Source organism: Lissotriton vulgaris, chromosome 12 (genome assembly GCF_964263255.1).
Source record: "Lissotriton vulgaris chromosome 12, aLisVul1.2, whole genome shotgun sequence".
Classification (NCBI taxonomy): Eukaryota; Metazoa; Chordata; class Amphibia; order Caudata; family Salamandridae; genus Lissotriton; species Lissotriton vulgaris.
This window is the reverse complement of record NC_141700.1, coordinates 413,268,671-413,281,487: the sequence shown is the minus strand read 5'-3', so window position 1 is coordinate 413,281,487 and position 12,817 is coordinate 413,268,671. Positions and strand designations below refer to the sequence as shown.

At 37.5% G+C, this 12,817-nt stretch overlaps 1 protein-coding gene across 4 annotated transcripts in view; it reads left to right on the top strand.

Annotated features, from left to right (window-relative positions):
• The window catches only part of RPGRIP1L (RPGRIP1 like), a 1,159,147-nt gene that overhangs the window by 283,688 nt on the left and 862,642 nt on the right, over nt 1–12,817 (top strand). The window lies entirely within an intron of this gene.

Genomic DNA, 12,817 nt, shown 5'->3' with positions numbered 1-12,817 from the left:
ATAGCAGTGGCAGCTTCATTTTCGATAATAGGTCCTCCAAGTGGATCTTGACTCAATGAAACAGAACTCTGACTGTCCTGAGAACTGTCTCTGGCAATCTCGGCTGCAATCGTTGCTTCCTGCTCAATTTCCAAAGTTAGCATTTCTTGATATTTAGAAAAAGCAGGACATTCTATGGACTCCTTGGCTGCATTGAAAGAGTCTTCGTAACAGAGGAAATCTCCAAGCAGTTCCTCTTCTGCACGCCAAGGCTTGAAAAGTTGCAAAAGTGCTAAATAGAAAAACTCCTTTTTTTCTGGAGATTCGCCACTTAATTTTCGATGGTTTACTAATTGGCATTTTCTTTGCTTGACCAGGCATCCCTCACTTCCAATTACAGCATACACTCCTTTCTCAATATCTTCTTTGATGTTCCTCTTCAATATATAATTTTGGAGAACCTCATATAGACAAACATTCTCAAGGTGACTGCTTCGATTTGGATAATATGTATCCAACATGTTGGTCTTCAAAATGTCGGTACTGTTTGGTTCCTTTTCTGCCAAATACTCAATTTCCCGAACAGGTTTTAGAACTCGATTTCGCGTTGCAGCAAGACCAAGACTCGCCCAAACGAGACTCCTGGATTTGGCATAGAGACTTGCTGAAGACAATCGATCAGAACATTCGTAAGCTCCGATTTCTCGATGCGACAACATCTTCAGACTGAAACTGTACAACTTCTTGCTGAGGCTCTTTTCATGGGAAATGTCCTCCCACATATCCTTCAGTTCGGTCTTTTCTTTTTTGGTGATGTAAGATGTCACATACCGAGCCACAGCCATACAGTTGTCAGCCACAAACTGTATATCCATGTTGGCATTCCACATGGACAAAATCACTGGGTTGTAGTCATTGATGTACTTGGACTCTTCGTTCCTTTTCAAATTGTATGTATTCTTGGGTGATTTCCTCGTCACATTATGTCGCAGCGAAGACATCAAACTGTTCACTCTTCCTTTAGAAATCACCGGTCGTGGAAAGTTGAAACGACATTTGGTGTAGAACTTGTCCTTGTTTCTGAATTTACGACGACAGTACTTTCCACAACGATGGCTTTGGAAACGTAGAACTTGTTCTCTTAGACTTTTCTTCTCCGTTGCGTTTGGAACAGCACACGTAGAATACTGTTCGATGAAATTCATCACTAAGTCATCCGGATCTGTTCCAAATTTAGGTGCATCCTTGATCCACAGCAACATATGTATATGAGGGGCACCTCTTGCTTGGTACTCCTTTCTCCAGAAGAAATCCAACACCTCTCCAAGAGGTGGATTCTTTTTATTTGTGATGAAAGACATCATAGCTTCAAATCTATGATTGAAGTACCTGCATACATTCACAGGATCCAAAGAACACAGTTCTCCAGGTGTCTTGAATTCAATGTTTTCAATATTTCCATTTGCCTCTCGTAGAAATTCAAGTAAGTCATCCCAGCCATACTCGGCACAGCTCAGAGTGAGGAACCATGTCGGAGTTCCTAAGTTCCTCAGCATACATTTTAAGTCACCATGACGACGGTACCAGTACTCATTAGTACCACGCTGACACGCCATGAGATTAATTAAGTGAGAATCCAAAATACTGTCTTGGACATTGACTTTATGCATAAAGTCACTTGCCGAGATGTTTCGCATCTGTATACCACTTTTTAAGATGTGGTTCACTGCATATGACAGTCCAGACAGATCGCTTTCAAACAGGAGATGAAACAAATAGGGAATGCATTGCCGAAACCTAGGATCTTCTGCATACAATCGTAAAGTCCGGTATTCAGACGCAGGAATTTCACGAGGTCGCTCATCATATCTTCCTCCTTGACCTGTGGGAAATAGCTGTGGGAAACACCGAGCTTCCAAACTTTCCTCCCAAACACTAATGGGACTCCCTTTGGCTTGTTTCATTTGAAACAACTCAATAGCATTCCCCATCACTTCCTTGGAATGCAAAGGATGAACACTATAATGTTCATATATTTCTTCACTTTTAGAGGCCTCTACTTTCTCAATTTGGCCAGCACACAAATCGCTATCCTCTTCATCACTTACTTCCTCTTCTGCAACATATACATTCTTATAGTACTTATTATTTTTCTTCAAATACACTGTTGCCTTTTTGACTTTCCTAACATCCACTAAATCTTGCCATATTTTCTTATTCTTTGTCGGAACCCCATTAACCAAGATAACCAGAGGTTCCTCTTCCACTTTTTCTATTCCAATTGTGTTAATGTTTTTGTTCAAATCTAGAGGCAAATAAACAACTCTTCCCTTTAATCCTCTCTGTAAATCTGCTGGAGGCAACTTCCCTGTCTTTGGCTCCATTCTTACAATAGCCTGAAAGGGATGGATACTTTGAATCAAAATAGATTCATAAGTATTTAAATCCTTCAATTCAGAAGGAATCTCAACCAATTCCAGATTATTATGAACTGCCCTAGCAGGCATCTGGTTTTGGTTTAATTTATTACAACAATAAGTACACACACGTTGATCCGATCCCAAATCAAAATAATTTTCTACCATCAAGTATGTGGCTAAATCCTTCCATTCACTATTATTTTCCCTTTCACTTTTTGCATATAAATCCACTACCTTAGTCTGATTCTTATAATAAGTGCGTCGACAACATACACAAGTGAAATTAGGCCTCTCACTTGATTTCATCTGAAACGTGGCAATTTCCTTCTGAAAATTATCTGTACTGGAAACCTGTACATTATCTTCCACATTACCCTCTACTTCAGGGTCAATTTGAACATTCTCATCTTTACTACCAAAGTAACAAAACTCAATTTCTTCACAAAGATTCTTCACATCTATTTCAGAACCATGCAAAAGAGCAGCACATAATTGTTTAAGCATAATTGCTGGACTCTTAGCATAATACAACATTCTCACTAATTTTCTCACTTTATTATGATGCACTGCTAGCATCCTGAAATGATGAAAAACACTCTGGCATACTCTCCTGGAAAGACAAGCCAGTGAATGACCACGCAAACCTGTCATTTGTCTCACTCTGCAAGGATCTAAATCTTGCAACAACTTCATTTTCTGCTTCAAACTTTTCTTATTAAATGTCCGTATAAAATCACAAAGCAAATTGATGGAAACCTGTCGCACACTGCAAATAGAACTACACTTCCAAATGTACACAGGACCCTTAGGACGTCTTCCTAAAACCTCATCACTTAGCGCCTCTTCTGTCTCTGTTGTCACAAGTTGTTCTTTTTCAACTGGACAACCATCCTTCACTTCATAAGCTCGACCACTGATGTCAACTGCATGCACCAAATCATTATCCTGAAAATAAGTCTCCTCATTAAAAAATGCCTCAGAACTTGAACTATGCATCCATTCTCCAGAAAAAACTTCACAAAAGTTAGTACGATTTACTACTCTCTTCCATCTACTTTTTGTTTTGAAATCAGAAATTACCTTGCTTAGTTTCCTAATTCTATTGATTACCAAAATAAACAACTTTCGCTTGATTTCAAAAGCATGATCAATAATTTTCTCTACATTTTTCTTCTTCCTATAAAATGCCGCTTTCTGTTGGCCTTTCTTTTTAATATTTTTCAATAAATTAACTAATATCCTATTACGGAACATTCGTTGTCGAATGTCCCTAAACTGTTGTTTCCTTCTACTATCATGCACAGAGTTATCTCTTCCTCTACCAGTAACATTTGTGATGGGTCTCTCCTTTCCATTTAAATTACTTCTCTTTTTGTGAACAGACACATTTTTTTGAGCAAAATTTTTTTTACTACAAATATTTCTTAAGAATGATTTCGTGCTCTTACCCGGACCTTTCTTGGTGTTTTGACAAGTATTTGGGGAAGAGGACTGCTGCAATAAAACATCATCCTGCTGTCTTTGACGTTTTCTAGCCTTTCGTATTCGACTTCTGGAAGGCATTTTCCAAACTATGAAAGAATCTGCAGTTGAATCTGTGAAAAAATATAATATAAAATGTTATTAACCACTATTACCAAACAGTAAATAAATAACAGTCATCTAAAACTTAATGCCGTACTAATTATTTAACATAGCAAATATTTTCCACCAGCACTGCATCACAAAAATGACACTCAATGGTACAAAACAGGCATACAACACTCATAAATCACTCCCTAATATTTTAAATCATTAATTCAGGATGACGATAAGATGTAGCCTATCTAAAGGTTTGTTTAGGCCCAGATCTTTGGACTGGGGTGAATGTGTGTCATTGATCCACATTCAGTCCATCACCTGTTTTGTTTATTTGAGGTGAGGCCAACACATGGTTGCAGATAAGATTTTCACTGAAAAAAAACCAAGGTAAAAAAACATGTGAAAGCCTACCAATGAAGTAAATCATTAAATGAAAACCAATACATTTCTGGAAATATGCACTACTAGTGCTTCATAAGATGTTTTGGATCATATTTATAAGTTATTTGAGTATCTAGTATGCTATTTTACATTCTTCATGGTGCAAATTTATTGTAAATACGCTCCCACCTGCGCTTGGCAAATTTAGATTTTGATTATGGGAGTTAGATAGGCATGTTAATAATTTCCCAAAAATGGTATATAACCCCAAACAACCTTTGAAGCAAATGCTCTTAGCCATGTTATCCACCTCCCATTGGATAACATGGCTAAGAAGTGCTTGCAAATGTGATAAAAAAAGGCCTGCAATGCATGAATAACGCAGAAAAATCAGCGATATTCATGCATTTTCCAACAAATGCTCTTAGCCATGTTATCCACTTCCTATTAAATAACATGGCTAAGAACTGCTCAGGGCACCATGAGGAACGCTTTCCATTTAAAAAGGGAAAAATAACATCAAAGACACTAAAATGCCTTCTAAATATGAACCCAAACAACCTATGAAGCAATGTGGAAAAAACTGCCGCAATGCATGAATATAGCAGAAAAATCAGCGATATTCATGCATTTTCCAGCAAATGCTCTTAGCCATGTTATCCACTTCCAATTAAATAACATGGCTAAGAACTGCTCAGGGCCCCATGAGGAACGCTTTCCATTTAAAAAGGGAAAAATAACATCAAAGACACTAAAATGCCTTCTAAATATGAACCCAAACAACCTATGAAGCAATGTGAAAAAAAACGGCCACAATGCATGAATATAGCAGAAAAATCAGCGATATTCATGCATTTTCCAGCAAATGCTCTTAGCCATGTGATCCACTTCCTATTAAATAACATGGCTAAGAACTGCTCAGGGCCCCATGAGGAACGCTTTCCATTTAAAAAGGGAAAAATAACATCAAAGACACTAAAATGCCTTCTAAATATGAACCCAAACAACCTATGAAACAATGTGAAAAAAAACGACCACAATGCATGAATATAGCAAAAAAATCAGCGATATTCATGCATTTCCCAGCAAATGCTCTTAGCCATGTTATCCACTTCCTATTAAATAACATGGCTAAGAACTGCTCAGGGCCCCATGATGAACGCTTTCCATTTAAAAAGGGAAAAATAACTTCAAAGACACTAAAATGCCTTCTAAATATGACCCCAAACAACCTATGAAGCTCTAACAGTACATATCCTGAAATTTAATTCATTTCAAAATTCGTTTTTAAACACAGCATATAAATCAATTGTATACCTGCATTCATGAAGAAATGACTAAAAATGTCCTTGAGACACATGAAAGTGTTTTCTGGAATGCCCTAGCACCATTTTTGGGACACTATTAACATGGCTAGGTAACTCCCATAATCAAAATCTAAATTTGCCAAGCACAAGTGGGAGCGTATTTACAAGACACTTGTCCCATGAGGAACACTTTACATTTTAAAAGGCGAACACAACATCTTAGACACTCAAATACCTTATAAATATGGCCCAAAACAACCTATGAAGCTCTAGCAGTACATATCCAGAAATGTAATTGATTTCTTAAATCGTTTTTAAAAGCAACATATCTGTTTCAGCTTACATAACAGACCATGAAATGGCCTCCATGTATTACAATATCTTGTGTAACTGCATGCCAGAATGTTACACCAAATATGCAATTATAATTTCTCTTTGAAACTAATTCTATTAGTATATCACTAGAGACAAAACCACATTTTAAAAACACAGCTTTCTTCATCATTTTCTCCTTAAATCATACTATTCTCTATCTAAATTAAATAAATCTTTTCTCACCTTAGCAAATATTTTTTGAGTTTTGAAAACAGTCTCAGAAATACACCAAATTGTCTTCAGCAGAAGAAAAAGGATGCACTCCAAAGGCTGCAGCTATTGAAAGCACAGAAATACAGATATTCTTTTCACATATCTCTCATATTAGCCAATCATACCTCTTCCCTCACTTTTTTCAAATCAAAACCCTTCCCCCCTCTGCCCTGTCTGCCTTGTTTCCATAGCAACCACCTCCTGGAAGACCTCTCATGTTTGCAAATTCACACAACAATGTTTCAATTGAACTCTGAACTCTCAGTGCACCTGCGTATCCAGTGCAATCTTTCATTAAATGTTTCTTCCTTGACCATTCAAATTACATCTTTCAAAGAACACATCCATGCACCCTAACTTTCTGTTTTCAGAAATGGAAATGCACCAATCACTGCTAATGAATCATTAGCATTGTAAATCCACAGTTTTTTTTCTTTAGAAACTCCTACTGTTTCAACTGCCCTTTCATTACCACACTTCATCTGACTGCAGAACAACCTTCTTCCACCATGTTTAACGTCTGGATTGTTGGACATAGTTACATCCACTGGGCTCAAAGGTATGCTGAGAGCAGAAATTTACACAACCTCAATTTACAAGATGTGGAAATTAAGTGGTTGGGCCAAAGAGGATTAAAATGTCACCAATTGATACCATTGGTGAAAACCTTTATGCATTTGCCAAAACCTGACCTGTTAATAGTGCACTGTGGAGGTAATGATTTGGGCACTTTGACAGGGGTAGGTCTGGAAATGCTTTTAAAGGACACCTTGGAGCAATTAATGGCACTTTTTCCTCAAACTGCCTTGGTATATTCCAATATATGCCAAAGACAGAAATGGAGGTGGTCCAACCAATTTTGTCCACAAATTGAGAAAGCGAGGAAGCATGTAAACAAATCTGTTTCAGCTTACATGAGAGACCATGGAATGGGCTCTCTGTACAACAATAACTTGCGTTACTACATGCAAGATATCTACAGAGGAGATGGAGTTCACTTCTCAGATGAGGGCAACAGAATTTTCATTCTGAATTTAAGACTGTGCATTGGTACCTACTTATAAGTACCTAAATGTACCATAAACCCAAAAGCTCTTCTCAGAGCTACCCTACATCTGATCACTCACAATTATTATTTTTCTCTAACTTTTTTCACTAATTTTCCACAAAATTCGCTCCCCGGAGCGCTACCCGGTTCGCTAACCGAAAGCTAACCTCGCGGAATTTTTTAAAAAAAAAATTTTTTTTTCGCACATATAAGCCTCCTCAGCCACGCTCAGAAAACCTAGGGGGTCAAGATAAGTCTACCATGACCCCTTCTACCCATTCTAAACATTATTTGCCCTCCATCTTGTATCTTAATGCGAACGAAACACAAAATGGTGGACTCCCGTGACGCTTAAGGTTCGCTAACCGGGCAGCTTCCCGGAAAGCGGTCCTAAAAAAAGGCGGGAAAGTAATTTACAGAAAAACGACTAGAGACACTCTCACCAAATATAGATTAGCTCATACTACATAACAATCCCTTCCATTCTCACAAATTTCATTGAAATTCCATTTAGCCATTTAGCCTGTAGACCTCTCCAAGTACCGTGAGGTAAATTACTTCACAAAACACATCTGAATTGTTGGAATTGACAACCAATGAAAATGTTACTTTCATTTTCTACTTTTATTACCTGACATTTAATTGGTTATATACCTGTATATATATAAAGGGAGAGAAGGAAACACAGCCATTTTGACTACTACTTCTTGTTGTACCTCCTATTTCAATAGCTTCAAAAAACTTCAACTTCTTTGTGAAGGTAAGTTATAATTTAATATATTGTGCACTATGACTTAATATAGTAGACTTTTTCTGCTACATATACACTATCCCTCTGTAGTAGTAATGTATTTAGATAGACTTCTCTGTTATAGTTATCAATGGAGTAAGGCTTGTCTTGGTTAAATCACATACACTTTTTTTTAGTCCTATTTCCACTCTCATACTATACACTGCCAAAAGATAAATTCACTGATAAAAACTGCCTATCTAAAATTAATCCCAACAGTGCCCTATCTCTACTAATATATATTTTTTTAATCCAAATTTCAGGCAAAATGGAAGGCGAGCAGCAAGTTTCATTTTCGATTGAACTGAAGGAGAGCAGCCAAGACAAACTTGATGACTTTATGGATGACAGTAGAGACCACGAACTTCTACAATGTGTTGAAGCAGTAGACAACTTGCTTCAAAATGAAAAACAATTACACCCTATAATAAATTATGACATTTCTGACAATGAAATGTTAGAAAATTTAATAAAGTATGAAACACAATCATAATAAAAAAAAAAAATAAATAAAGAAAACAAAAAAAAACAAGAAAAACAACAAACAATTAACATACAGTATTAGAAAAGTCTTTCATTCTTTTATCCATAAAGTTCGCTGCCCAGAAAGCTATCCGGTTCGCGAACTTGGCGCTTACCACGCAAAAAAAAATTTTTTTTTTTGGACCCTCCTAGGCCCTTTTAAAACCTCCACATAAAACCTAGGGGGTCAACGAGGATCTACTATGCCCCCTTATGGTAATTTCCCCCTTTGTTTTGGCCTCCTCTTGTCTCTCGATCCTACCGAGAGACAAGATGGCGGCCGCTCCGGACTGTTTAGAATGTTGACAGACACCGGAGGGCCAATCAGCTTCTCATCGCAAAGTTCCGTTACGCGAAAGGTTCGCTAACCGGATAGCTGCCCGGAGCGCTGTTACAGATATATATCTTGATTTAAACGTTAATTTCTCAAAATCCACTGAAGCACATATATTGAGACCTAGCAAAGGCACATCAGGCTAACAGTCCCTACAATTTTGCCAAGTTTCGTGAAAATCCATTCAGCCGTTCGGGCTAAAAGTGAGTCCAACCGCCCTATGGAAATTAACATGGGAAAAAGGCGTTTTGGGACCCCCCTTTTTTCTCGGCCCCCCCTCCACAAAACCCCCCCAAATTTTCAAGGTCTGCTCAGAAACAAAATGTGCCATTTTCCTGAAAATTTCAGCCAATTCCGTCCACAAACGCAAAAGTTATTAGGCATAGAATTTTCAGAAATCCCATAGGGAAAAAATCCTAACTATATATACCTACTGGCGACCGCCAGTAGGTAATATATATATATATATATATATATATATTACCTACTGGCGGTCGCCAGTAGGTATATATAGTTAGGATTTTTTCCCTATGGGATTTCTGAAAATTCTATGTCTAATAACTTTGGCGTTTGTGGACGGAATTGGCTGAAATTTTCTGGAAAATGGCACATTTTGTTTCTGAGCAGCTCCTGGAAATTTGGTGGGGTTTCGTTAAGGGGGGGCTGAGAAAAAAGGGGGGTCCCAAAACGCGTTTTTCCCATGTTAATTTCCAAAGGGCGGTTGGACTCACTTTTAGCTCGAACGGCTGAATGGATTTCCACGAAACTTGGCAAAATTGTAGGGACTGTTAGCCCGATGTGCCTTTGCTAGGTCTCAATATATGTGCTTCAGTGGATTTTGAGAAATTAACGTTTAAATCAAGATATATATCTGTAACAGCGGTCCGGGCAGCGATCCGGTTCGCGTACTTTTCGCTTATCGGAACTTTGCGCACGGAAAGCTGATTGGCTCTTCGGTGTCTGTCAACATTCTAAACAGTCCGGTGCAGCCGCCATCTTCTCTCTCGGTAGGATCGAGAGACAAGAGGAGGCCAAAACAAAGAGGGAAATTTCCATAAGGGGGCATAGTAGATCCTCCCTGACCCCCTAGGTTTTATGTGGTGTTTTTAAAAGGGCCCAGCAGGGTCCAAAAAAATATATATTTTTTTTTTTTCGCGATGAGCGTCTAGTACGCGAACCGGAAAGCGTTCTGGGCAGCGTACTATAAGGATAATAGAATGATACACTTTTCAAAGACTGTATGTTAATTGTTTGTTTTTTTTTCTTTTTTTTTTTTGTTGTCTTTATTTTTAAAGTTATTTTTGTTATTTTCATTGTTTTTCATACTTTATTAAATTTTCTAACATTTCATTGTCAGAAATGTCATAATTTATTATAGGGTGTAATTGTTTTTCATTTTCAAGCAAGTTGTCTACTGCTTCAACACATTGTAGAAGTTCGTGGTCTCTACTGTCATCCATAAAGTCATCAAGTTTGTCTTGGCTGCTCTCCTTCAGTTCAATCGAAAATGAAATTTGTTGTTCGCCTTCCATTTTGCCTGAAATTTTGAATAAGAAAATATATATTAGTAGAGATAGGGCACTGTTGGGATTAATTTTAGATAGTCATTTTTTATCAGTGAATTTATCTTTTGGCAGTGTATAGTATCAGAGTGGAAATAGGACTATAAAAAAGTGTATGTGATTTAACCAAGACAAGCCTAACTCCATTCATAACTATAACAGAGAAGTCTATCTAAATACATTACTACTACAGAGGGATAGTGTATATGTAGCAGAAAAATTCTATTATATTAAGTTATAGTGCACAATATATTTCGTTTTTAAAAATTATATCTTACCTTCACAAAGAAGTTGAAGTTTTTGGAAGCTATTAAAAGGTGTTGTACAACAAGAAGTAGTAGTCAAAATGGCTGTGTTTTCTTCTCTTCCTTTATATATGTTCAAGTATATAACCAATCAAATGTCAGGTAATAAAAGTAGAAAATGAAAGTAACATTTTCATTGGTTGTCAATTCCAACAGTTCAGATGTGTTTTGTGAAGTAATTTACCTCACGGTATTTGGAGAGGTCTAAAGGCTAAATGGCTAAATGAAATTTCAATCAAATTTGTGAGAATGAAAGGGATTGTTATGTAGTATGAGGTAATTTATATTTGGTGAGAGTGTCTCTAGTCGTTTTTCTGTAAATTACTTTCCCGCCTTTTTTTGGACCGCTTTCCGGATAGCGGTCCGGTCCGCGTACTTGGAGCGTAACGGGAGTCCACCATTTTGTGTTTCGGTCGAATCAAGGTATAAAATGGAGGGTAAATAATGTTCTGAATGGGTAGAAGGGGGCATCGTACAAGTATTTTGCCCCCCTACGTTTTCTGAGGGTGGCTGAGGAGGACTATATTTGCGAAGAAAAAACTTTTTTTTGAAATTTTGCGCGGTTAGCTTCCAGTTCGCGTACCGGATAGCGCTCTTTAAGCGTAGTTTGTTGAAAATTACAGAAAAAAAGTTAGAAAAAAAATAATAAAAGTGTGTGATCAGATGAAGGGTAGCTCTGAGAAGAGCTTTTGGGTTTATGGTACATTTAGGTACTTATAAGTAGGTACCAATGCACAGTCTTAAATTCAGAATGAAAATTCTGTTGCCCTCATCTGAGAAGGGAACTCCATCTCCTCTGTAGATATCTTGCATGTAGTAACGCAAGTTATTGTTGTACAGAGAGCCCATTCCATGGTCTCTCATGAAAGCTGACACAGATTTGTTTACATGCTTTCTCGCTTTCTCAATTTGTGGACAAAATTGGTTGGACCACCTCCATTTCTGTCTTTGGCATATATTGGAATATACCAAGGCAGTTTGAGGAAAAAGTGCCATTAATTGCTCAAAGGTGTCCTTTAAAAGCATTTCCAGACCTACCCCTGTCAAAGTGCCCAAATCATTACCTCCACAGTGCACTATTAACAGGTCAGGTTTTGGCAAATGCATAAAGGTTTTCACCAATGGTATCAATTGGTGACATTTTAATCCTCTTTGGCCCAACCACTTAATTTCCACATCTTGTAAATTGAGGTTAGGTAAATTTCTGTTCTCAGCATACCTTTGAGCCCAGTGGATGTAACTATGTCCAACAATCCAGACGTTAAACATGGTGGCTGAAGGTTGTTCTGTAGTCAGATGAAGTGTGGTAATGAAAGGGCAGTTGAAACAGTAGGAGTTTCTAAAGAAAAAAAACTGTGGATTTACAATGCTAATGATTCATTAGCAGTGATTGGTGCATTTCCATTTCTGAAAACAGAAAGTTAGGGTGCATGGATGTGTTCTTTGAAAGATGTAATTTCAATGGTCAAGGAAGAAACTTTTAATGAAAGATTGCACTGGATACGCAGGTGCACTGAGAGTTCAGAGTTCAATTGAAACATTGTTGTGTGAATTTGCAAACATGAGAGGTCTTCCAGGAGGTGGTTGCTATGGATACAAGGCAGACAGGGCAGAGGGGGGAAGGGTTTTGATTTGAAAAAAGTGAGGGAAGAGGTATGATTGGCTAATATGAGAGATATGTGAAAAGAATATCTGTATTTCTGTGCTTTCAATAGCTGCAGCCTTTGGAGTGCATCCTTTTTCTTCTGCTGAAGACAATTTGGTGTATTTCTCAGACTGTTTTCAAAACTCAAAAAATATTTGCTAAGGTGAGAAAACATTTATTTAATTTAGATAGAGAATAGTATGATTTAAGGAGAAAATGATGAAGAAAGCTGTGTTTATAAAATGTGGTTTTGTCTCTAGTGATATACTAATAGAATTAGTTTCATAGAGAAATTGTAATTGCATATTTGGTGTAACATTCTGGCATGCAGTAACACAAGTTATTGTGGTACATG